General features: G+C 42.6%; 1 protein-coding gene across 1 annotated transcript in view; it reads left to right on the top strand.

The window, feature by feature from the left end:
- The window catches only part of SPIDR (scaffold protein involved in DNA repair), a 353411-nt gene that overhangs the window by 288231 nt on the left and 39553 nt on the right, over window positions 1-25627 (top strand). The window lies entirely within an intron of this gene.

Here is a 25627-nt window from a genome sequence, read left to right as displayed (position 1 = left end):
CTATCTACCTTACACTCCATTTATCCAATCCCTACTTCGTTAACTTGCTGGCAAGAACATCTGTCTGTAAGCCTTGACATTTCTGACTTTTTTTTTTCTTTTTGGCTAGTCTTGCCTCTGAATTGTGGCTATCTATAACCAGTAAGAATGATGTAGCGCATTTCTTTACACATTATACTTTCCTGTGTGTTAATTTCATACTGCACTTTACCCTCATCAAAATCATTCTGTATCTTGATTTGATTTCAAAGTTATGATATAAAACACTTGCAAGGACAGGTTGGTAAGGCTGCCTTTGGCTGCTGCGGAGGTATTGTTGTACATCTGAAAAAAATTGTTGGTTAACTCTTGCAGAAGGAATAAAGCCTGTGTGGAAACCATATGCTCGATGCTAAAATTTTGCAGTGATACAGGTAGAATCGTAATACTCATGCAAATTTAATTAATTTGTAATGAAAGTGGTTCCATGGTTAAAGCAATTTTTTTACATTCATAACTGAGGCAGCAAACCCAGAGGTTCAGGGGCGCAGCCTTGGTAAGCTCTGGCACAATTTAAGCACTGTATATATGATGCTCGTCTATGGCTACTACTATACAGTATGAGTAAAGATGAAGGAGATGTTGACTGCTACCTCTTACATTATATGAGGCTTTAGTTAAGTTGACTTGTGCCATGTGTCACAAGGTTCGCTTTATTCGGGTCCCACACCCTGTTAATTTACAGTGCCTAGCATGTTCCGACTGATTCATAACGTGCCTTACCCCTGAGCCAACTGTGAAGGCCCCAAGGGGTGAGCCTTTGCCTTCTTGAGCTATGTCCAACCTAAGCGCCTGCCGGTGGTAGGGAGGGGTTCCGGGCCCACCGTCTCTCACAGACCCCAGCCCAGGGCCCTAACACTGGGAGCAGTGCTTCCAATGGTAGTAGGCGGGGGCGTACCCCTAAACGTGCCACTCTCGGGCTCCACAACCCTACCCTGGGCCTATACTCATCCCTGCCACCGAGCTTCCCCCTTCCCGGAGCAGTCCTTACTGCCGCTCGATCACCCTCGACCCCCCCTCCGTACCTCTTCTGCGTCCAACTCCTCTCCCTTTGTGCTTCCCCTGTCCCACTTTTATATCCCATGCCCGACGCGCTGGTGACGTCATCTCCCGTGGCTGATGCTGGGTGCAGCTGAAGTGCCTCTGCCGCTTTCGCCTGCCACAATTGCACACCTGACCGGCCTGCCCCTTCCCCGTCAGCACCTGGCGGCGTCTGACTCACTGCCGCCCGGGCCACGTCCGTGCAGGTTCCCGCTGTGTCCCTGTCCCCTTGCGGGGGATAGTGGCGGGGTTGTTCCACCTCGCCACACCATGTGCATATACAATGTCTGAGTCTGATGCATCTTGCAGCCCCCTGCATGCCAGGGAGAAAACCCCTTGCATTTGATCTCTGCTACTGATACTTGCACCCACCCTGAATTCTTAAGCTGCTTTTGGGCTTTTTAACAGTATTCCAGAGCTTGACTTTATCAGTACCCAGTATATCACCCTATTATCTTTCAGATATTTGAAGATGGATTCCTTAATTATTTGCTCCATTATCTTTTCTGGTACTGACTGGTCTGTAATTTCCTGGGTTGTCCTTATTTCCCTTTTTATAGATGAGCACTATATTTTTCCTTTCCCAGTTTTCTGGAATCTCTGGAGTTTTCCATGACTCTACAGATGATGGCTAATGACTCATATACCTCCTTAGTCAGCTCCTTGATTACTTTAGGATGCATTTCATTAGGCCATAGTGACTTGAAGACATCTAACTTTTCTAAATAATTTTTAATTTGTTCTGTTCCTATTTTAATTTGTTAACCTACCTCCTTTTCACCAGCATTCACTACTGTAGGCATCCAACCTTGTTGGTGAAAACCGACACAAAGTCATTAAGCACATCTGCCATTTCCACATTTTCTGTTAATGATTATTTTCATCTTCATTGAGCCATGGATCTACCCTGTCTTTGGTCTTCCTCTTGCTTCTAATATTCTTCTAGAATGTTTTTTGTTACCCTTTATGTAGCTAGCTAGATTGAGCTCATTTTTTTATTTTTAGATCATTCAAGATCATTAAGACAGGGTGGTCTCTTGACATTCATCCTATCTTTTCTGAGCAGTGGAATAAAGAGTATGCTGTTGTGCCTTTAATAATATCCCTTTGAAAAACTGCCAACTGTCTTCAATTTTTTTCCTCTTAATTTTGCTTCCCATGGGAAGCTTACCTACCAGCTCCCTGTGTTTACTAAAGTTTGCCTTCTTGAAATACATTGTCTCTATTTTGCTGTTCTCCCTTCTACCATTCCTTAGAATCATGAACTCTGTGATTTCATTATTACTTTCACCCAAGCTGCCTTCCAACTTTCAAATTCTCAACCAGTTCCTCCTTATTTGCTAAAATTAAATCTAGAACAGCCTGCCCCCAGTAGCTCTCCACCTTCTGAAATAAAAAATCATCTCCAATATATTTCAAGAAATTGTTTGATAATCTGTACCCTGCTGTGTTATTTTCACAACAGATATCTTGATAGTTGAAGTCCCCCATCACTCCAAGTTCTGTGCTTTAGATGATTTTATTAGTTGTTCTAAAAAATGCCTCATCCACTTCTTCCTGGTTAAATGGTCTGCAATAAATCCCTACTGTAACATGAACCTTGTTTTTTACCTCTTTTAACCTTACACAAAATCTTTCAACAGGGCTGACTCCTATACCCATCTCAACCTCAGTCCAAGTATATACATTTTTAAAATATAAGGCAAAAGCTCTTCCCTTTTTCCCTGCCTATCCTTCCTGAGCAAGCTGTACCCTTCTATAACAATATTTCAATCATGTGTATTATCCCACTGAATTCCTGTGATACCAACTATGTCATAGTTGTGTTTTTTACTAGCATTTCAAGTTCTTCCTGCTTTTTCCCCATGCTTCTTGCATTTGTATACAAACAACTAAGACGCCGGTTTGATTCTCCTGTCAAACCTAGTTTAAAGCCCTCCTTACTAGGTTAGCCAGTCTGTATCCAAATGCTTTCTTCCCCTTTCTCAGTAAGTGGAGCCCATCTTTGCTTAGCAGTCCTTCCTGAAACAAGCATCCCATGGTCACGGACTGGACGGATCAAAGAGAACAGCAAGAAGAATGGATATAGTAAGCAAACATTTTCAAATATGGGTGTCTACAGTTAGGCACTAATCCTCTATCTAGGCACATTAAATAAGTGTCCTGATTTTTTAAGATGCTAAGTCTAGGCCGCTATCATTGACTTCATTACAATATAATTCCAGTCAGATATCCCTCATCTCTCTGATGGTAGTTACTGTTTTTTATACTAAAGGAAATAGTGTACACAGTAAGGAAACTAACATGAACCCCAGGGAAACCTTTGATGGTGCTTAACATTTTCTAATAGTTGGTAACTTGCCTATACAAATGACATAGGTAAAAATGTCTGTTCTATTTAGGGTACTATACTGCCCTCCTCACCATAGTATCTGATTAACTCATGTATTGGAGCTGGAAATTTAACTCAGCTGTTACAGAAATACCATTCACTTGTACAAAGAAACTTCTCTCATTACACCATAGAATAGTGATGAAAGATAAGTATTATTGGCAACTCCACAAAAGAGTATTTAATACATAAAATCCAGGCTGTGAAATTGAAATCCAAACTACAAAATGAAGAGACCAGAAATACCAGGAAGCTTTCATTGACAATAAATATTGAAATTTGGGAACAGAATGTACAAAGTATTCAGTATGTAGCCTGGAGCCTTGGGGTGGAGTGTTGAAAAATGCATGTCATGTAGTGGTTATGGGGGGGGGTGTTATAAATCCCAACCAATTTAGTACTGCCTAAAAAGCTCCTTCAGTGTCTGATTTTGATTCAAAATCAGCTTCTCTGTTACATTTGCTCGTCCTCACAAAACCTCATCATTGGCTGTATTCCTACTGACAACTCCTAGGAATACAAGTAAGTTAATTCTTTGCAAGCTGTGGGCATATACTCTTTAGCATTGATTTATCTGACAGATTGGAAAATATGAGTCTTTTAAGCTGAAATGTTCTCACTACCTCTCAGCATCTATCTTAAACTCCAGTTCTTTTCTTAGGGTCTTTTTTCTCCAGTCATAACAGGGCACGTTCAGAGGAAAATATTTCCCTTAATTTCTCAATCGCTTGCTTTCCAGTTGGCAGGCAACCCATCTCTTATCATTGAAACAGAAGGCTTTTTGTGCATTAATAGTTCCCTACTTGGGTTAAGAAATTAAGTCTAAATAATAATAAATAGAGTACAACTATTTGTGTTAAAATATACATGCTTTGTGGACTGGAAAGTTTGTGTGGAATTAAATTTTAATGCCAAAAAAATACAGTTCTGTGGGGGAGGGGAGGGACATTTACATAATATTTCATGGGGTTGTCTAGAAGACCATGTATTTGAGTAACTGGTTTTGAAAGAAAAGGACAAAAACTTCCATTCAATGCCTGTCATCTTCTTCAAATTGAAAAAAATGGTGATGCTATGGACTGAGTCCAGGTCAAACTCACTACCTTCCTTTTCTTTCCTTCCACCCAGGAAATAATATATTTTGTAAAAAATTGGAAACATGTACTAGGCATCATTGGGCCATATATTCAATAATTGAATAAATAATCTTTACATAAAATTGTTACAGTCTGCTCTGATCCTGCAGCTCTTGTTCAAAGCCAAGACTTTTTCCTCCCTTGCAGAATGTTACACAGTGTGACAGAGAAGAGGAAGAGACTATCATTGAAGTCTCTTTTGTCAGATTCATTAATCCAGCTATGGGGTTTTCCTCTTCTGTACAAATTTGGACTCCAATCCTGCAATTAACAGCATTCAAGAAAGCTGCTGTTCCCATGCAGAGCCTCATTGACTTCAGTGGGTGTACACAGCAGTCTGCCCATGTGCTCTCATTTGCAGAATAGGAGCTTTGGATCAGACTTATCGTATACTGAGACTGGTTCTGCACTTATGGGAACACAGCCATTTATGTTATGCCTCTAGGCATATTCCCATGTAGTCCTCCAACTGCCTGATTTTTTCTGTAGAGTGTATTCCCTCCTTTCCCCAACCTTAAATTTTAATATTGTTGATAGGTGTGGTTTGCCTTTCCTATGCTTAAATATGAATTTTATGGTAGTTAAGTAGTTCACCTTACTCCAGAAGTGCATCTTTAATTCATATAATTCTCTCTCATCTAAAATGTTTACATATGTACATTAGCTTTGTTGGGCCTTTCCTTACATTATTAGGGTTCTTAAAAATGAGTAATAATGTCCATAGCAGTAATAATCCTGGATATGAGGGACAGAAAGAAGGATAGCTAGGTATTTCCCTTAAATTTATCTTGAACATGTTGGCCATAATGCTCTAAAAAAAATCCTATATAATTTCACATTGATAAGTTCATGTAATATATTGCAGCATTGGAAAAAGTATTGCTGATAGAGCTGAGGTTAGGAATTTTTTTATTAAAACATTTTTCCATCAAACACGCAGATTTAACTTTCTACAGGAAAGGTCAGTTTTGCGACTTTCCCCTTTTTTTTATTTGGGAGAAAAACTAGTTTTGAAATTGTCAGAATACTTCCATGGTTTTGGTTCAAAATCTCTTTTTTGGTTTGATGGCGTAAAAGATGGCGTTGCTGTCTGTTTGTGTCTGAGGAAGAGCACATATCCTTGCAGTTGGGACTGTTAAGGAAAAACAAAGGAGGGACTTAGCAGTTCTCATTAGGTCCCAGCCTTCAAGTAGGGCAGGGTCATAAACAGTCCTGGGCTCTTCCCTGGAGCCAGGAAAAACAGTAATATTTTCCCCCCAACTTTTAAGCCAGGTGGGGCAGCATTCACACCTTAGCAGTTTATCTGCCCAGCATTGGGGCTCTGGTAGAGGGGAGCATCAAGTACAATCTATGGGGCTCAGAGAGGGTGAGCACCATGCACACACTATAGGGTTCAGTGAGGTGAGCGCTAAGCATAGTCTGTGGGGCTTCTGTAGAGATGCCTGAGAAATGTTCCACAGACAATGCTAGCTTAAGGAGAGGGAAGTACTGCCATCCCAGGAGTGGTGTGTGTGTGGGAAGGGAGCAGGGGGGTGCAGGCCTGCCAAACTCCATGTCCCAGCCCTGAGCTCTAACACTGGCAGAGCAGACTGTCAGTGAGGAATCCGCCCACAACATGAATTTGGTCACAGACATTTTTTAAATCTGTACTTTTCATTCTGATTCAGGATGGAGTAGTCTTCAAAATCTTGAAAATATTCGCAAGTTGGGAACATTGTTTCCCATTCGGTTCTGAAGTGGTGGAGTCAAGTCATCACTCATTCCTTCATTCAAGTCTACACGTCAGGTGGAAATTCACACATTGAATGTGTGAACCTGCATATTCAGAGGAAGTACATTATTGAATAAATATAAATGTATTTATTTTTTCCCACTGCCTTGGGCTGGGGGCTGGACTCGATGGTCTCCTGAGGTCTCTTCCAGCCATATGATTCTATGAATACTGTTTGCAAGGTAGTATGCTTAGGTGCAGGCAAAACAGGCACCATATATGATTATGAGGAGGATGCTAGTCACCTCAATCTCAAGGATGAGGTCAACAAGAACAGTTGAATGGGTATCCAACTGACCAATTGAGGAAGAACAATATTTACCACACTGGCCACAGAGCCATTTTACTTGATGAGTTGATTGAGCTGCATGCATGTCATTTCCATGCCTGGCACTGTGCTTCCAGCAGCAACTTGAGCCTTCTCAAAGTCATCCATTGCCAGTTGATCAAAGGAGTCATATTTAAACCTAAGATAGACTGTGAAAACTGAACTTGAAATAAATTGAATGAGTGAGAACAATGTTTGAGAGAAGTTAGATCCCAGGGTTCTCTTGTGATGCTTCTTCCATGATGTATTTTTTATTAGATGGGGTAAGTGTGATCACAAACAAATCTATTATTAAAAATATTGACATTTTATTTTCTGATCTCATGAATACTTTTTTGTCTGTGTGTATATTTCTTTTAGAATGCGGTTTCCCTTTTCGTTTAGGAACTCTCCATCCCTGTACTTCTGCATGCATGAATACACAAACTGCATGGGATACTGTTAAAATTGAAAGTGTCTGGCAATACAAATAATGCCACTTACTACCGAATGTGACAAATAATACATTCAAACAATTTATGGCCACCATTTTGAGTAAAATTGCACCATTTCTACATGTCTGTGTTTCTCTAGCCTTATTACTATATAGACCAGTAAGAAAGATCTCCCTTCAAGGAACACCTGCCCTGTCAAAATACCTTTTGTTATTTAAGTATTGTTTGATTCTGTGGACTACCAATAACATATCCACGGTTGAAGAATCCTCCATGCAACCTAGTTTGAAAGCTATTGCCACATTTAGCAAACAGAACTCCTATTTAGTGGAGAACTCAAAAGAGAAATATAGATATGTTACAAGGCTGACAAGTATTTTCTCTCTTCTAGGAATATGAGTACTATCCCTATCATATATTATTCAGCAGGCTTAGTGTAAGTAATTGCCATCTAAGCAGCTTCATTCTTGAAGGCCATCATTTTTATTTATTTATTTTGTTTTATTTATTTGTTTGTTTGTTTGTTTAGTAATGCAATAATCACATCATCATTAGCGTTCCATTTTGTCAAATACTATACAAACACACAGGAGTAGATACCCTCTTCCCTGAAGAACTCACAGTCTAATTTAAGACTAATATTGGCAATGGAATGTAACAGAATAAGAGGAAATAATTGTGGGACAATGAGGGTAACAGTAGTAAGCATTATGAGCAGGAAATTGAATCGTTAAAGACAACATATGCTACTATCTTGATTTTGATTTTGTCAGGTATCATGCTAGGGATGATAAAATTAGATTAATCAACTAATTGAATACAGTAATTCCTCATTTAACACACAGTAGTTCCTCATTTAACACTCATTTAGCATGGAGCCCAGGGCCAACGGCGGATACCCCTTCCCACAGAGCTGGAGCTGGCGGCTTTTAAGCTTGCTCCCCCCAGCACACCCTCCTCTTTTCCCCCTTGCTGCCTCTTTCTGATAGACTGGTCAGCACTTGGATGGGAGACCTCCAATAAAAATCCAAGCGCTACAGGAAATGTTGGTAGTGATTCTTTTCCCTCTATATGAAGACTTTGTTGAGCCAGACCCAGGAATACTAGCATGATAATAGAACAATATGCAGTTATAGGTATTCTTTTGGATAAAGCAAAAATCAAAGTCTTAACCACTTGTCATAAAATATTTAATCATCACTTTTGGCATCAGTAGATATTTCATTAAGAGCTCTAGTCCAATTCTAATGTGAATTATTACCTTCTTTCTATCTAAAGTGTTCTGTAGTTTTGATTAGACATGGTTTCTCTTAGAGCAGTGGTTCTCCTCTGGGGAAATACAGAGGTCTTCCAGATGATATATCAACTCATTTAGCATTTATGTAGCTTGTTGTAAAACTTAGTTTTACAACAGGCTACATAAAAAAGCACTGTTGAACTTAGTACAAATTAAAATTTCATAGACATGACTTGTTTATACTGTATGCTGAAGTATACTTTATATACTGTATGCTGAAATGTAAGTACAACATTTATATTCTAGTTGATTTATTTTTATCATATGGTAAAAAAATAGAATATAAACAATTTTTCAGTATTAGCGTGCTGTGAGACTTCTTTATTTTTATGTCTGATTTTGTAAATAGCTTGTTTTTAAGTGTAGTGAAACTTGAGATACACAAGAGAAATCAGGATCCTGAAAGGGGTACAATAATCTGGAAAGGTTGAGAGGTACTGACTTAGACTGTCCAGAAATATTAAAAAGATGCTGTGTTTCAATGATAGATAAATTAATTCTTGTTGATTTCAAAGAAATTCTGTTATGCTGGGAGAGGAGAAAATCTGAATCTATATTAGAGATGTTAGCGGCTAGCTGGATAACAGTTTAACCAGTAATCTTATTACTTCATGTTCCTGGTTAATCGCAACTTCTCCCCTCCTCCATGAGCTCTGTCTTTAAAACTCGTACTGGTAGGATTGCTCGGTCCCAGCCTGCTGGTCCGAATTTTAAATGAAGAGTACACAGGGGAGCTGCCTCTGATACAGCTGGAGCTGGTCCATGCGGGAAGCTAGTTTAAAAACCAGGTCCCACCCGCCACCCTGTTCTGCTGCCTCTATATCAGAGTCAGCACCATGGGGTGGCAGCAACCTCTGTCCACAGGGGGGCCCAAGCTCCCCACACACAGGGATTGCTGCTGTGGAGCAGCCTCTGTCGGCAGGATGCTTGGGCCGCCCCCACCGCCGCCCCTCCCCCCCCCCTGCAGACGGAGGCTGCTGCCACCCTACACTGCTGCCTCTGTATTAGAGGCAGCAGCACAGGACGGCAGTCAGTCTGTGCACGGAGCCCATTTTAAATCAGAGGCAGCAGTGTGGGATGGCAGGGAGCTTCCCAGAAGTGAGGCTGGGAGCACACTGGCTGGCAGCCCTGGCTCTAGGGGTCATCGAATAATCATGCAACTGCTAAGAATTGGTGCTGTTACATGATTACAGGTATTAAATTAAACCATTTTTAACATCCCTAATCTATGTCCATTATGTAGTTAGTTTTTCATATACTTTGAGACTTTTGGGGGATGAAAGGCACTATGTAAATGTAGCCTTATTTGCTATTTAAATGGGACAAGGGGTATTGTTGTTCTGCAGGGTCCTCAAAGGCAGTGTAGTAGAACTTCCAACAGGATGACATTTTAGAGCTTATTCCATCATGTGCCTTGTTCTGTAGGCAGAAAGTATTTACTTATTTGTTGATTATCTGCTTAAGCTGTACTGACATATTTTAAAATTTTAAACAATGTTAAGTAATAGTGCCCCAATGCAGAAGAAATAAAATGACAAAGATTCTTTATAAACAATAATTCAGATTATAAAACTGCTGTAGGATAGATTCACTTTTTCACTCATTTTGCACTAGCTCACATGGTTCCAAAATATCTACAGAGAACAAATTAGACTTTAAGTAATGCAGGGAATGAGTTTTCCCCTGTTGGGTATGTAGCAATAGTAAACAATAGAGACAATGTTTGTCCAGAATTAAGGTTATGAATACACAAAAATCAGGATATGGCAAAGGAAGGATTCTCATGTCTGTAGCATAGGTACATAGCAGTCTGCTAGACCACTGTTCCATTGCCATTGTTACAGGTAAAATGTGAGAGCTAGTTTTCCTTTAAAAAAAACGGTATTCATAATTCATGAAACTTCTTGAACAATGTTGAGTTTAATGGAGATACAATGGAACTTCATTAACGGTCTAAATGAAGGCAAGGTGAAGGATATTGAATATGCTGCTCCCTTATCTATTCTGGGGGAATTTTTATAATTGTCTCCTATAGGGTCTAAACAAAGTCCATTGAAATCAGTGGGGAAACTCCCATTCATTTCAGTGTATTTTGGATCAATTCTATAATTTTTTTTCTTTTAAAAATTATTTTTAAAGCTTTAACCCTTAATGATGTAGTTTATTGGCATTGGTCGTGCCCCTTGTAACTTAATATCAGAAATATCCCACACTTGCTACTGCTGGAGAAACTAAACTAGTGATAACGCACTGTAGAAATGCAGCTGTCTTTTTGGGGTCATATAAATCTCATAACAGATCTATATGAATTTGGGGTAGAAGTGCTAAGAGTTACCACTCACTGTCTACAGTAACACTCATCACACCATTGAGCTACACCAGTATTGCCAAAGATGGACATTTTTGTTTTTCCTGACAATAGTCTAGTGCAGTGTTTCTCAACTTTTTTTGCTCGTGGCCCCCTTTTGAGCCTCATTTACCTGTGTGGCCCCCTTCATAGCCATTGTTAGTTGGAAAAAAAGGTGTATAATTTACCTAATGTTCCATTTTTTTCCATGTGGCCCCCTAGAGGTAGGGCGTAGCCCCTGGGGAGCCATATGGCCCACGGTTGAGAACTACTGGTCTAGTGTACATATTTTCATTCTCTCATGGGGTTGGGAGTGGAAGGATCATAGTACCATAGAGCTGGAAGAGACCTTGGAAGGTCATCAAGTCCAGCCCCCTGCCCTAACTAAATCAACCCTTTGTCACGCCGAGACATAAAAACCTCTAGGGATGGAGATTCTACCACCTCCCTAGGTAACCCATTCCAGTGCTTCACCACCCTCCTAGTGAAATAGTTTTTCCTAATATCCAACCTAGACCTCTCCCACTGTAACTTGAGACCATTGCTCCTTGTTCTGCCATCTGTCACTACTATGAACAGGTTTTCCCCATCCTCTTTGGAACCACCCTGCAGGAAGTTGAAGGCTGCTATCAAATCCCCCCTGACTCTTCTGCAGACTAAACAAACCCAAATCCCTCAGTCTCTCTTCATAGGTCATGTGCTCCAGCCCCCTAATCATTTTGGTTGCCCTCCACTGGACCCTCTCCAATGCGTCCAAATATCTTTCTATAGTGGGGGGCCCAGAACTGGATGCAATATTCCAGATGTGTCCTCACCAGAGCCAAATAAAGGGAAATAATCACTTCTCTAGATTTGCTGGCAATGCTCCTCCTAATGCAACCTAATATGCCATTAGCCTTCTTGGCTACAAGGATACTCTGTTGACTCATATCCAGCTTCTCATCCACTATAATCCCCTGGTCCTTTTCTGCTGAACTGCTATTTAGCTAGTCGGTCCCCTGCCTGTAACAATGCTTGGGATTCTTCCGTCCAAAGTGCAGGACTTTATACTTGTCCTTGTTGAACCTCGTCAGATTTCTTTTGGCCCGATCCTCTAATTGTCGAGGTCACTCTGGACCCTATCCCTGCCCTTCTGCGTATCTGTCTCTTCCCTAGCTTAGTGATAGGAAGCAACACTATAACACAGATCTCTTCTTGATTTTCATTTTTTGTGTTCAACACCCTGACTCTTCTGTATTTTCTTTCTCATCTGATGATTCCCTGTTAAGTCCATACTGACACTCTTTTTCCTCTTCCTAGTGTAAAAAAACAAGTAGCCCTGTAAATGCAAAACTCACTTCCTCAGATTTTCCTCAGGTTTTGCCCACAAACGCTCATTATACTCTATATGGACTTTTCTTAGTCTCTAAGGCTATGTCTACATAGCAGCATTATTTTGGAGTAACTTATGTTATTACAAAATAACAAAGAGCATGTCTACATTGCAAGCCATTTTTTCAAAATAATGGCGAGTTGGAGGACTTCTTACTCTGATGTCTGTAACCCTTATTTTATGAGGTTTAAGGGAAGTCAAAGGAAGAGTTTTCTTCTTTCTACTTCCTGCTGTGTGGACAGCACCAAAAGCCAAATTAAGCTATTTTGACTGAAGTTACGCAATTGACATAACTCAAGTTGCGTAGCTTAATTTGACTTTAGCCCTGCTCTGTAGACGTGCCCTAAAGTGCTATAGGACTACTTGTTTTTTTTTAAAGTCACAGACTAACATGGCTACCGCTCTCCCCCCCCCCCCCCCCCCGAGTCTTCCTAGTGTATTCTTTTCTGATACAGGTTGAACTTCTGTAGTCCGGAAACATCTATGGTCCAGAATGATTTTAGTTAGCTGGATGTCCACTTTTCATGGGTGTGGCCAAGTTTCCTACAGTCCCATAAAGTTTGTTTACAGCCACCAGTCCTGGCTCTCAGTGTTCGGTGCTGTTATTTAGCTCTAATTTACCCCTAAATGTCCTCTAACAGCCTAGTAAGCAGTGAAAGTGTTGGTAATGCTGCTAGACAATATTGACCTCCCGTGGTCCGGAAAAATCTCTGCTTTAGAACTAGTCAGGTCCCCAGGATGGTGGACTAGAGAGATTCAACCTGTATGTGGACAAATTGTGGCAACGCTACACAGAGTCACCATAAAAGGAGGGAGGAAGTGAACTTTCCTTTTGTGAAGGCAAACATATTTACATGTGCTTAGGTTTAGTTCTTAATCATTCGCTAGAGCACTGGTCCCCAAACTTTTCAGGGTTTTCACCTGCAGAACCAGACCTGGGAGTGGAACGTTGGCTTGAGGTGGGGGGAGAAAAGACAGGGGGGTAATAGGGCCACGGTGGGGGACATGGCTGGGCCTGAGAATGGAGCTGTGGCCAGGAGCCAAGGTTGGAGTCAAAGCTGAGAGGTAGGGTTGCCAGGTGTCCAGTTTTGGACGAGAATGCCCAGTGCTGATAGAGCCATTAAAAGTTCAGTTTGCATAGGGCTAATAGGTTCCCTCTCTGGCTCTTCATGTCTCCCCAGAAGCACTGATCTGTCCTTTGGCTCTTAAGCAGAGGAAGACCCATTAGGGCTCTGTGCACTGCTCCTGCCTCGAGCACCAACTCCACAGCTTGCCTTGGCTGGGATTCATGGCCAGTGGGAGCTGTGGTGACAGTGCCTGCAGGTGGAGACCGTACAGAGCTGCCTGGCCGCACTTCTGCCTAGGAACCTGAGGGACATGGGCAGCTTCCTGGAAGCTGCCCAAGGTAAGTGCCACCCAACCATGCCAAAACTTGCCCTGCACCCCAACCTTCTGTCCTAGCCCTGAGCCCCCTTTCATACCCAAAATCCCCTTCTGTGCCCCAACTCCCTGCCACAGCTCAGAACCCCGTGGTGTACCGAAACCTCTCATTTCCAGCCCCACCCCGAGCCTTCAGCTACCCCACATCCTAACCCAGCTTAGTGAAAATGAGTGAGAGAGTGAGGGTATGTCTACACTACAAAGTTAGTTCGAACTAACGGACGTTAGTTCGAACTAACTTTAATAGGCGCTACACAAGCGCTCCGCTAGTTCAAATTTGAATCGAACTAGCGGAGCGCTTAGTTCGAACTAGGTAAACCTCATTTTACGAGGATTAAGCCTAGTTCGAACTAGCTAGTTCGAATTAAGGGGTGTGTAGCCCCTTAATTCGAACTAGTGGGAGGCTAGCCCTCCCCAGGTTTCCCTGGTGGCCGCTCTGGCCAACACCAGGGAAACTCTATGCCCCCTTCCCAGCCCCGGACCCCTTAAAGGGGCACAGGCTGGCTACGGTGCCCGTGCCAGGTGCAAGCCTGCCAGCACCCAGCCAGCAGACCCTGCACCTGGCACGGCTCGAGCCACCCACCCGATGTCCCCCAGCCCACCCCCTCTTCCCGGGACCAGGCTGGCGGCTCCCGGGAGCTTGCCCTGGACCGCAAGAGGCAGGCACCCGCCTGGGCTAGTGCGGACATCGTGGACCTCGTCCACGATCTCCGCACTAGGCACAGGAAAGTGGCCGTCTAGGGCAGGAGAGCTGCCAGCCTGGCCACCCAGGAGCAGGTGTGCATGAAAATCAAGGTGGTCCACTGAGACCCCCGACCCTGAGCCCTGAGCTTACAATGGCCGTCCTGGGTCAGACCAAAGGTCTATCTAGCCCAGTAGCCTGTCTGCCGACAGTGGCCAACCCTAGGGACTCTGGAGGGGATGGACCGAAGACAGTGACCAAGCCATTTGTCTCGTGCCATCCCTCTCCAGCCTTCCACAAACTTTGGGCAGGGACACCACTCCTACCCCCTGGCTAAGACTACTCCATGGACCCAACCTCCATGAATTTATCTAACTTCCCTTTAAACTCTGTTCTAGTTGTAGCCTTCACAGCCTCCTGCAGCAAGGAGTTCCGCAGGTTAACTATTTGCTTTGTGAAGAAGAACAACTTTCTCTTACTAGTTTCAAGCCTGCTACCCATTCCTTTCCTTTGGTGTCCTCTAGTCCTTCTTTATGGGAACTCATGAAGAACTTTTCTGAACGCACCCTCTCCACCCAACCCCTGCTTTTAGAGACCTCTATCCTGTCCCCGCTCCATCTCCTCTTTTCTAAGCTGAACAGTCCCAGTCTCTGTAGCCTCTCTTCATCTGGGACCTGTTCCCAACCACTGATCATGTTAGTTGCCCTCCCCGCTCCCAACCTTTCTCTTCCCCTCTCCCACCTCCTTTTCCCAGTCTCCCCCAGTTTTGTTCAATAAAGACAGAGTCAATGTTGGAAGAAACGGTATCTTTATTTTGTACATCAATAAGAAGGGGGGCTAGGGAAGGGTAAGTGGAAGGAGGTGAGGGAGGAATGGGGTACGAGCCCCCGATGGGGAGGACTGGGCTGGCTCTGCGGGCTTCTGGGGGTGGAAGCTCTCCTGCAGCCCCCCAATTGCCCCCTCTCCCCAGATGGCAGCCTGCGGCAAGTGCAGCCGGGCTGATGGCCAAGTGGTGTGATGTGCCCAGTGTGGGTACTCCGGGCACTCCAAGCCAGATCTTCTTTGCAAGCGGGGCACCCCTTAGAACTGTGTGTCCGGGGTGGGAGTCGGGACCCTTTAAGCGCAGCCCTCGGCTAGCCTGAGACAGCATCTCCATGCTCTAAGTCCTCCTCTTATGCCCTGCTGGCACTGCTTCCGGCCATCCTTAAGCCCTGTTCAGAGTCCACTCAATGTGGACTTGCTAGTTCGAATTAGCAAAATGCTAATTCGAACTAGTTTTTAGTTCTAGACGCGTTAGTTCGAATTAGCTTAGTTCGAATTAACTAATTCGAACTAAGTTAGTTCGAACTAGCGCTGTAGTGTAGACATACCCTGAGTATGTAACGAGGGCTGGAATGGAGTAAGTGGGGTAGGGCCTCAGAGAAGGAGTGAGGCAAGGTTGGGACTTCAGTGAAGGGGGCAGGACAAGGGTGTTGGGTTTTGTGCAGTTAGAAAGTTGGCACCCCTACTGATAGCTGGGGCTGTGGTTAGTGCCAGAGCAGAGCTTGGAGTGGAACATGGCTGGGTGGTTCTCCCTCACTGGCCCATGAGGGCTGGTATAGGTCCTGCTGCTCCCCCACTATGTTCTGCCATGCCCACCTCAGTGCATCGTACAGTTTGTAGACCTCTTTCATGGGCGATGGGTGAAGGTAGGGCTGGAGGAAGCAAGCCCCCGACCTTGCCCCCCATGGGAGCCAAGCAGTTTCCTCACTCCCACCCTGCACCACAGGGAGGCAGGGCAGTGCACTGCTCTATCCCCCAGCATGGGGTGGGGTGTGCAGCCCCAGCCTCCCCTGGCTGTAGCATGGGGAGCACAGGTGCCGCCAGCCCCAGCCTCCCTAGCCCCAGAGTACAGGGAGGGCAGCATGCGGTCCCAGACTCACCAGCCCTGGAGCACTAGGGAAGGAGGAGGGCTTGTGGTCCCAGCCTCCCTGGCCTTAGAGCACCAGAGAGGGATAAGGGTGGGAGACTCCAGCCTCCCAAGTCCCAGAGCACAGGAGAGGGTGGGCGCACAGGGGCAGCAACACTCTGCCCCTGGTACTTCTACAGTAGGCATTCTAGGAGCAGAGTGTGGGTAAGAGCAGGCTGGCAGTGTGGGAAGGCAATGCCTTCCCCTGCCTAACATACCAGCTGCCCATGACCTCTTTGCTAAAGCCTCTCTGAAAAGTGAGGGAGTGGTAGATCCATGACTGCCCCTGCACAAACTCTCTGGTTTTGTAAAGGCAGTGGGGCAGTGTCTGTATTCCATAGATGCTTTGGGAGGCATTGTGCTACATACTTCTCTTGATAGGTGTAAAAATAAATTAAATGCAAGAATATTTAAGAGTTCAAATCAGTAAGAAAATGATTGTGTAAGCTTAAAAATTATCAATATATTTTCATAAAATATATGAAAATGCCTCAATTTATTTATTTTCCAATACCCTAATTAAGAGTTCTGTTTTTTTACCCCATTAACCACTGATGGTATTATCCATTCTATTGCTTAGGAAACTCAATATCCTAAACTATTATCCTAATATCTGAAAGACTAATCAGATAACCTTTTTTTTCCAATTGGAGGATAAACAACTACTTAGTGATTTAGGATCATAAGAACTTGCCTTTTTCTGTACAGTTTTAATTTTTTAGTGCCAGAGGTTGGGATTTCCTACTGAAAAGGATTTACCCTGTAGAAGACACTCTGGGACTCACCGGTAATAAGTAGTTAATAGGTATGCCATGGTGACTTCATGAAAACAAGATAATCAATTCCAGCTGCTTTTCTATGTACTTCTCCTTAGGATGCAAAGCCAAGGACAGGATGTGTTGTGATAAAGAGGAAAAACAGGCAATTTATCAATTCATGGTGAGAAAACTACATACAAATTACTCCCCTCCTGCCCCTCGCCACCTTGCAAAAAAACTGGCTAAATCAAAGTTCGGGGGAGGGGAAAGGAAAATATACAGTATAGCATTTACCCAGCCTACAAAAATACTGCATGTAACAGGTTTTGTTTTGTTTTGTTTGACCAGTTTTGCTTGTTCATGACTGAAAAGTAGAAGTTAAATGAGAAAAATAACGTACTGTGTTCAGGACTCCAAAAATAAAATATGCAAGAGAGGGAAAGGTCTTACTCAGTTTTTGGCATCGTGTTAAGTCATTATAAGCCAAGAAAGGTTCCTCACAGCCTGCCGATACTCGGAAGTTTACATACTTGATTTTTTTCCCCTTGAAGGAAAAATAGTCATTATCAATTTTAGGGGGAAAAAATCTTTAATTTTCTCTGTAGAGTATATGGTTCTCTTAACAACTCATCAAGAAAAAATATAAACAGGATTAACTGTTTACTTTAAGTGAGGAGAAATCTGGTTGTTTTTCCGAAGAAGAACACAATGTACTGTTGTATCTGGTTTCCAGAGTGGTGTTTATCATAATTCCTTGTGCTGTGGTTGGTAGTGTGCTCAGAAGGCACTCCGCCCACTCACAGCTTGCTGGCTTTCTCTCTCCCATTGAGGCCTCACTACAGGATTGTGAGATTGAGTGAACTGTCCTGTGTGATCTTTATTGCCTGTCATGAGCTGACATTGACCTAGAATAGAATAACAGGGGCCATTTCCTGGAATTCTCAATGGACTGCTGAGAATCGCTACCATAACTCTTGTAAACAGTCTGTGTACACACTCTCTCTTTCACTTGTACACACACCTATGAAATTGAGCCAATGAATGAGAGCAAAGAGGAAAAACAACAGGAATGAAAACATCAGAAACCTCAAGGAATAACTGAGCTGTATTTTTGCCAAATAAGGATTCCCAGAACACCTTCACTTGTGTTTTTCTTTTTTGCTGTTTTTTTCTCTGCTGCTTATTTTGATGAATAATAGATAAAGATTTTAGTATTGTTTCAGTAGGTTAATGTCACACTGAAACTATAGACATTTTTTTTTCTGAATGTAGCTGCTGCTCCATCACATTGCATGTTCACTGAAGCAATGCATTTTTTATGTATCTTCTTTGCTTTGTTCCCTGGAGTGCATTTTTGAATGCTCTAGCACTCTTCAGAATGTGGGCTGTTTCTTTTTTTCATTACTAAAGTTCATTTTGTACTGTATTTTATAAATTCTTCTCATAGCCCGTTTATAGTCTGTTTCTTAAAAATGAATCCACTATATCCACAAATACTGAAAGATTAAATGGTGCCACTAGTATTGTAATTGCCTTATGTTTTATTTCAGTGGCTACAATATTTGAAAGTGCTTGCTGTGAGTACTGTTAAGGTCACTTACTGTTCTCTCAGAGATGCTGCTGTCTTCTAAAAAAGAATGGACTTGACACTGCAAGCCTTTCACTTACAAAACTGCCCTTAGTTGAAATGGAGGTTAACAATGTGGAATGGTTTTAAAGGTATGTCTTTCTGGGTACTTATATGGCCTCCTCATATAAGGGAATGTGAACTCGCTGAACATTAAACAAAAAGCCTATGCCAGAGCCAGGAGTTGAATTATGATCTCTTTGGAATTGAGGGCATCCATCAACATGCGAAACAAGATCCTCTGTTAGCCCCCCAGTGCAATATGTAGTTCAACATTAAAGCATTAACCCCGCCCCTCCTTCAAAAATAAAAAGTCCCTTAATGTCGGTGTTGCATTAAGCCTATTCAAATTATGGATAAAAGTGCTATTTAAGTGCCCTGATGATGGGGATTGTATGTTAAATTTAGAATGTGATCTTCTCTTAGAGATTTCATATCACCCTAGATGGGTGGTGTTCATCTGAGTCTGTGGCTTTCTTCACCATCAAGTTTTCCTGTTGTTTAGCAAATGATTTCTTTAGAAAAATTGTATCCTGTTCTAAGCTGATCAATTCAAACAGTTCAAGTAACTGTAATGAGGCTCCATATGGAAGCTATTAACATTGCAGTATATGATGGGAGTCAGCATTTACAAAAAACATTTGTAAAAAAAAACCTACATTCTATTTAGAGTTTACTGCCACAATGATACTGGTAGCAGCAATTCTGAAACAAAGTGATATGGCATGGTGTTTATTTACTTATTGGTAACCAAGATGTTCTTCTTGTTCTTAGTTATTGTATAGCAATACTGATGCCTGAACTCCAGAAACAAATGGAAAGGATAGAAGATGCTTATGGGTTGTCTTTTATTCTTATTGTACAATTTACCATAGTGGTGAGCTATTCAGAATGGGGCCAAATATATTACAGAAATCTATAAAATTATCATCTTTATTTTTGTCCCACTGGACTGCTTCCCCTGAAATATCATCCAAGTTCCGGGATAAACATTTGAACAAATAACTGTTTTCTTTACCACAGCAACAGCTTGTTGGCAATATGTTTTTATTTGATGTAATTTGTTTGGCTGCAACTACTAATAGAATGATTTCAATATTCAGGAGTCCAAGACGGCCAGAATAGTTAGAAAAATTTAGAAAATATTTGCCAAATGCATCTCTGAAAGGGTTTGGAACTGTGAATTAAGCTTCGTATTAAGCTTGAGTAGATGACAGAAATGTCTTTTTATCCTGTGTAAACGTTCGTTTTTTTAAATAAAAAGGATCTCACATAACTCAATTACTGGGTAACTGGGCAATAAACTGTCAGATAAAATTTAGTATTGATAAGTGCAAAGTGAAGCACACTGGAAAACATAATCTCAACTCAGGACCGGACTGGCCAGCAGCACTCTTCCCCCCACGGCTGCGGAACCCTGCACAGCCCGGCGTGCACGCCAGCAGCGCTGGCTGGGCCAGGCTGGGCAGTGCATGCGCCGTGCGCCCCATGGGCGAGCCCCGGGCTGCGCGCCAGCGTCCGTGATTGGCCCAGGCATGCACCGAGCGCCCTGGGGGCGGGCCTGTACATGCGCTCTGCGCCCGGGGGTGGTACTGCACACCCGGGCCCAGGGCACCAAAAGAGCTCGGGCTGGCTCTGTCTCAAATATAGATACAAAATGATGGGGTCTAAATTAGCTGGTGCTTATCACTTAAGAACGATATCTTGGAGTCACTGTGGATATTTCTCTGAAAACATCTGCTCAATAGGTACTTGCGGTTAAAAAAAACTAATAGAATGTTAGGAACCATTTGGAAAGGGATAGATAATAAGACAAAATATAATAATGCTTCTGTGGTTTAGGTTTAGGGAGGTTTAGGTTGGACATTAGGTAAAAACTTCCTAACTGTCAGGGTGTTTAAACATTGGAATAAATTGTCTAGGGAGGTTGTGGAATCTTTGTCATTAGATGTTTATATAACCTGCTCTTAAATATCTCAGGGATGATCTAGCTGGTGGTTGGTCCTGCCATGATGACAGGGGACTGGACTTGATGACCTCTCGAGGATCCTCCCAGTTCTAGTATTCTATGATTCTTTATAAATCTAAGTAAAGATACATCTGCATCTTGACTATTGAATGCAGTTTTGATTACCCTATCTCAAAAGAGGTATGCAAGAATTGGAAAAGATGCACAGAAGGGTAACAAAAATGATTAAGGGATTAAGGAGAGATTGTAAAGACTTTTCATCTTGGAAAAGAGACAACTAAGAGGGGAGATGAAATTGTGACTGGTGTGGAGTATTGTTTCCTTTTCACTTTACATAGGAACCAGGGGTCACCCATTGAAATTAATAGTTATCAGATTTAAAACAAACAAAAGCAAGAACTTCTTCACACAATGCACAGACAACCTGTGGAACTCATTGCCAGGGGATTTGTATAGGCCAAAACTATAATGGGGTTCAAAAAAGAAATATGTTCATGGAGGATAGGTCCATCTATGGCTGTTATAGAATATGGTCAGCAATGCAGCTCCATGTTCTGGGTGTCCCTATGCTCTATTTGCCAGAAGTTGGGAGCGGATATCAGGATAGGTCGCTTGATGATTGCCTGGTATGTGTATTACCTCTGAAGAACCTGACATTGGCTACTGTTAAAAGACAGAATATTGAGCTAAATGGACCATTGGTCTGACTCAGTATGTACTTTTATGTTCTTATCTGTGTAGATATAAAAGAGAAACAAACATCAGGAGTTAAAGAATTACAGGAAAGTGAATTACAGAGTGTGGCATTCAGTAAATTTAAAACAGTGCATTGGTGCTCTTGAAAAAACTGCATAGGAAACATGTATTCTGTTGAAAATGATCAATTGAAATTCTGGAAGCAGTGTTCTTTTTAAATGATAAGAATAGTTTATTATCAATAAACTAAGTAAATACAACTTAGATGGGGCTACTATAAGGTGGGTGCATAACTGGCTGGATAACCGTACTCAGAGAGTAGTTATTAATGGTTCACAATCCTTCTGGAAAGGCATAAGAAGTGGGGTTCCGCAGAGGTCTGTTTTGGGACCGGCTCTGTTCAATATCTTCATTAACGATTTAGATATTGGTATAGAAAGTACGCTTATTAAGTTTGCAGATGATACCAAGCAGGGAGGGATTACGACTAATCTGGAGGATAGGGTCATAATTCAAAATGACCTGGACAAATTGGAGAAATGGTCTGAGGTAAATAGGATGAAGTTTAATAAAGACAAATGCAAAGTGCTCCACTTAGGAAGGAACAATCAGTTTCATACATATAGAATGGGAAGCGACTGTCTGGGAAGGAGTACTGCAGAAAGAGATCTAGGGGTTACAGTGGACCACAAGTTGAATGAGTCAACAGTGTGATGCCGTTGCAAAGAAAGCAAACATGATTCCGGCATGCATTAACAGGTGTGTTGTGAGCAAGACACGAGAAGTCATTCTTCCACTCTACTCTGCGCTGGTTAGGCCTCAGTTGGAGTATTATGTTCAGTTCTGGGCACCGCATTTCAAGAAAGATGTGGATAAATTGGAGAGGATCCAGAGAAGAGCAACGAGAATGATTAAAGGTCTAGAGAACATGACCTATGAGGGAAGGCTGAAGGAATTAGGTTTGTTTAGTTTAGAAAAGAGAAGATTGAGGGAGGACATGATAGCAGTTTTCAGATATCTAAAAGGTTGTCATAAGGAGGAGGGAGAAAACTTGTTCATCTTGGCCTCTGGGGATAGAACAAGAAGCAATGGGCTTAAACTGCAGCAAGGGAGGTTTAGGTTGGGCATTAGGAAAAAGTTCCTATCTGTCAGGGTAGTCAAACACTGGAATAAATTGCCCAGGGAGGTTGTGGAATCTCCATCTGTGGAGAGTAGGTTAGATAAATGTCTATCAGGGATGGTCTAGACAGTATTTGGTCCTGCCATGAGGGCAGGGGACTGGACTCGATAACCTCTCGAGGTCCCTTCCAGTCCTAGTATTCTATGATTCTTGTTCTTACAAATATAAATAGTACTCCATTTCTGTGCCACATTCTACCTCTGTGGACTATTGCTTATGATTAGTTCTCACCAGGTATTTGGAGTGTTCCACATTGACTGGGAAAATGTAAATAGGTATGCAGCTCCAGTCATGTGTGTTTGGTATTAACATACCCACATCACCATATGGTTTCTGTAGGCCTGTTTCTTTCTACAGAAGCAGTTTTTATCAGCTCTTCTTCCTCAAGACATAAAAGCAGTGAAGGAAACAGTGAAAGAATATCCTGGGTAGAAAAGTGGAGTAGGCAGGCAGGGGAATGTTTTAAAAGCCCTAGTAGAAGGTACATTTAATTTTAATTTTGAGCTCCATTTGTTGACTCTGATGAAGTTGATAAAAGGCTCATTTTTTAATATTGTCATTAAAACACAAGTGACTAGATAAATGCAATAAATGTACAGAACCTGTAATTTTTGAATAAAGAACTGCAAAATGTGTTATTTGCTTTGTATAAACTTTCTGCTGTATACATCTCTGGTGACAAGGTAATTGCTAAGAATATTTTACTAAACATTTTGGAGATCTCTGCTACATATTTGTTTTTTAGGATTTCGAGAGCTCAGACTCACTAATTTCCCTGACCATATTTGATGTAGTGGATTCAGTTCTGGATTTTACCAATCATTGTGCTGATTTGTGGATGGATAATTTTAACTCCATGCCTCAATTTCCCCATCTGTAAAATGAGGACACTGCTATTTACTCTCCAGCATAGCGCTCCTTGAGATCTGTGGGTAAAAAGGACTATATGGTAGCTAAGTATTAATAGTAGCATTTTTTGTCAGTATCCTTCAAGCTGTAGTTATTGCTGGTCTGCAAATTATCACTGTCTGTGGTGGCAACAAATTATGTGCATTTTAAAGGGGAACAGGAAAGTATGACTCTACAGTGGAAATAATACAGTAGGGAGACAATATTTAAATGGAGACCATAGCAATGTCTGGGCCATTGAATATGGTATACTTTTATAGGAAAATCCCTGTCTTGTTACAGGATGAACAAGCTGATCATGATCCTCCAGAGTAAGGATGTTAAGAGGTGAGTAATTGGCTAATCGAATAGTTGACACAATTTGTATCAACTACACAGTCGATAAGGGAAAGTGCTCAGGCCTGGCTCACGCCAGGTCCAGGAGCTACCCCTGCAATGGCCCTGCATTTTGAATATAGTCAGAGCCAGTCCAGCTCATACTACATTTAAACTGTAGAGCCACAGCGGGGGTAGGTCCCAGACCTGGCGCAAACCACACTGAGCAAGCCTGGCTCAATCTCAGCTCACCCTGGGTCTGGGACTGCTGCAGCTCTGCATTTTAAATGTAATAAGAGCCAGCCCAGCTCTTACTACATTTAAAATGCAGAGGTGCAGTGGGGTAGCTCTTGGACCTGCCATGAGCTGGGACTGCGCAATCTTGGGTAACACCAGCGGCTCCTGTCTGCAGGATGCCATGCAGCCTCTGCTCATGTTGAGCCTGGGCCCACCGTGTATAGAGGCAGCAGCACAAGGGGAGGCAGGTGACTCCGTGAAGACGGTGCTAGGTGGAACCAACTTATAAGCCAGCTCCCCCCAGCACTGGCTTCTGCTCTCCCCCCTTGCTGCCTCTGATACTCGACTACTCGCTTACATCCCTACTCCAGAGTAGTCAGGCTTGTGTCTAGGGTTGCCACCTTTCTAATTGCTAGTAACCAGACCCCTGCCCTGCCTCTTCCCCCAACTCCCTGCTCTTGCTCCATCTCTTCTCCTCAGGTCTTGCCCCTGTCACTTACTTCACCCTCCCCTCAACCCCACACAGTTAATTGCTGAATCATCTCTACATCCTCCTCTCCCTCAGCAGCTGGGCTCCCTCTGCTTCAGGGCTGGACCAGAAGCTGTGCACCTGAGATGGAGGTGGCTCTGGCTGAGCAGGGACTGGCACATGTTAATGATCTAGTTGTTTGCCCTGCCCCACAGTAACCAGACTTTTGGTGTTCACTCTGTACACTTACTAGACTTTCTGACTGAAAACCAGCCATCTAGCAACCCTAAATGGTATCCTGACACAGAAATCAAACCCCAACTGTCTGGGTAAAACCCAGATGGGTGGCAATCCTATCTATGTCTCCAGCTTTGATTTTTTTCCAACGGTGACATGTACAATGATCAGAAGGGCTGCTTCATTTGCATGTGGGTGGATGGCTTCTTGTGTGCATTTGTGAGGTTCAGATAAGTTAAATACAGCTTGGGTGTATGTTCTGAAGGTTACAGTTTGAATCTAAGCCATCCAGGAGTTAAGAAGCTCCACCTTGAGACTTGACTAGACAAGTTGCTGAATTGGAATTGTGTAGGCAGAGTGGTGTGCCTGTGGTGATGGAGAGAGAAGGGAGTGTTTGTAGGTGTGCTTTTTCTCTCTGCTAGGAGCACACAAAAATAGATAAGAAATCTTCCCCAGCAAAGAATAATAATTAACAGTACCCTACTTTGATGGTTCAGATACAGGATGAACAAACTTTGGTGTTAAGGCTTGTATAAGCTTTCCCCTTCCCTCCACCTTCTCTCCCACTCTCCTTACCCTTTTCCTTTCCCTTCCAAAGAAACAACTAACAGTGTCCCTTTTGCTTATTGTAAGAGATTGGTTGGGGACTCGTACACACAGGTTTCCGCTTTTGTCTTTCTCACCATAATCTGGAGTGTTTTCCTTAAAATGTAACTAAACAAAAAATCTGTGTGGTCCTTTTACCTTTGATAAAACACAATTATTTTTAGTTAAGTTCTGTCTATGACAAATCTGCATATTTCCACAAGATGTGAACAAGAGCTGGGTAACTACCGAATCTTCATTCGCTGCTAGCCTTCTTGTTCCTTGATCCTCAGCCATCCTCTCCTCCCTTCCAGAACTAGGCATAGTTCACCATACATTATTCCTCTCTCTAGCGGATATCATGGAGATAGTTGTCAGCTGTGGAATGATTAAGCACAACCGGATTCTACTCACTCCC

Source organism: Pelodiscus sinensis, chromosome 2, assembly GCF_052426305.1.
Source record: "Pelodiscus sinensis isolate ZL-2025 chromosome 2, ASM5242630v1, whole genome shotgun sequence".
NCBI lineage: Eukaryota > Metazoa > Chordata > Testudines > Trionychidae > Pelodiscus > Pelodiscus sinensis.
The sequence above is the reverse complement of the archived record's forward strand: the minus strand, read 5'-3'. Positions and strand labels throughout refer to the sequence as shown.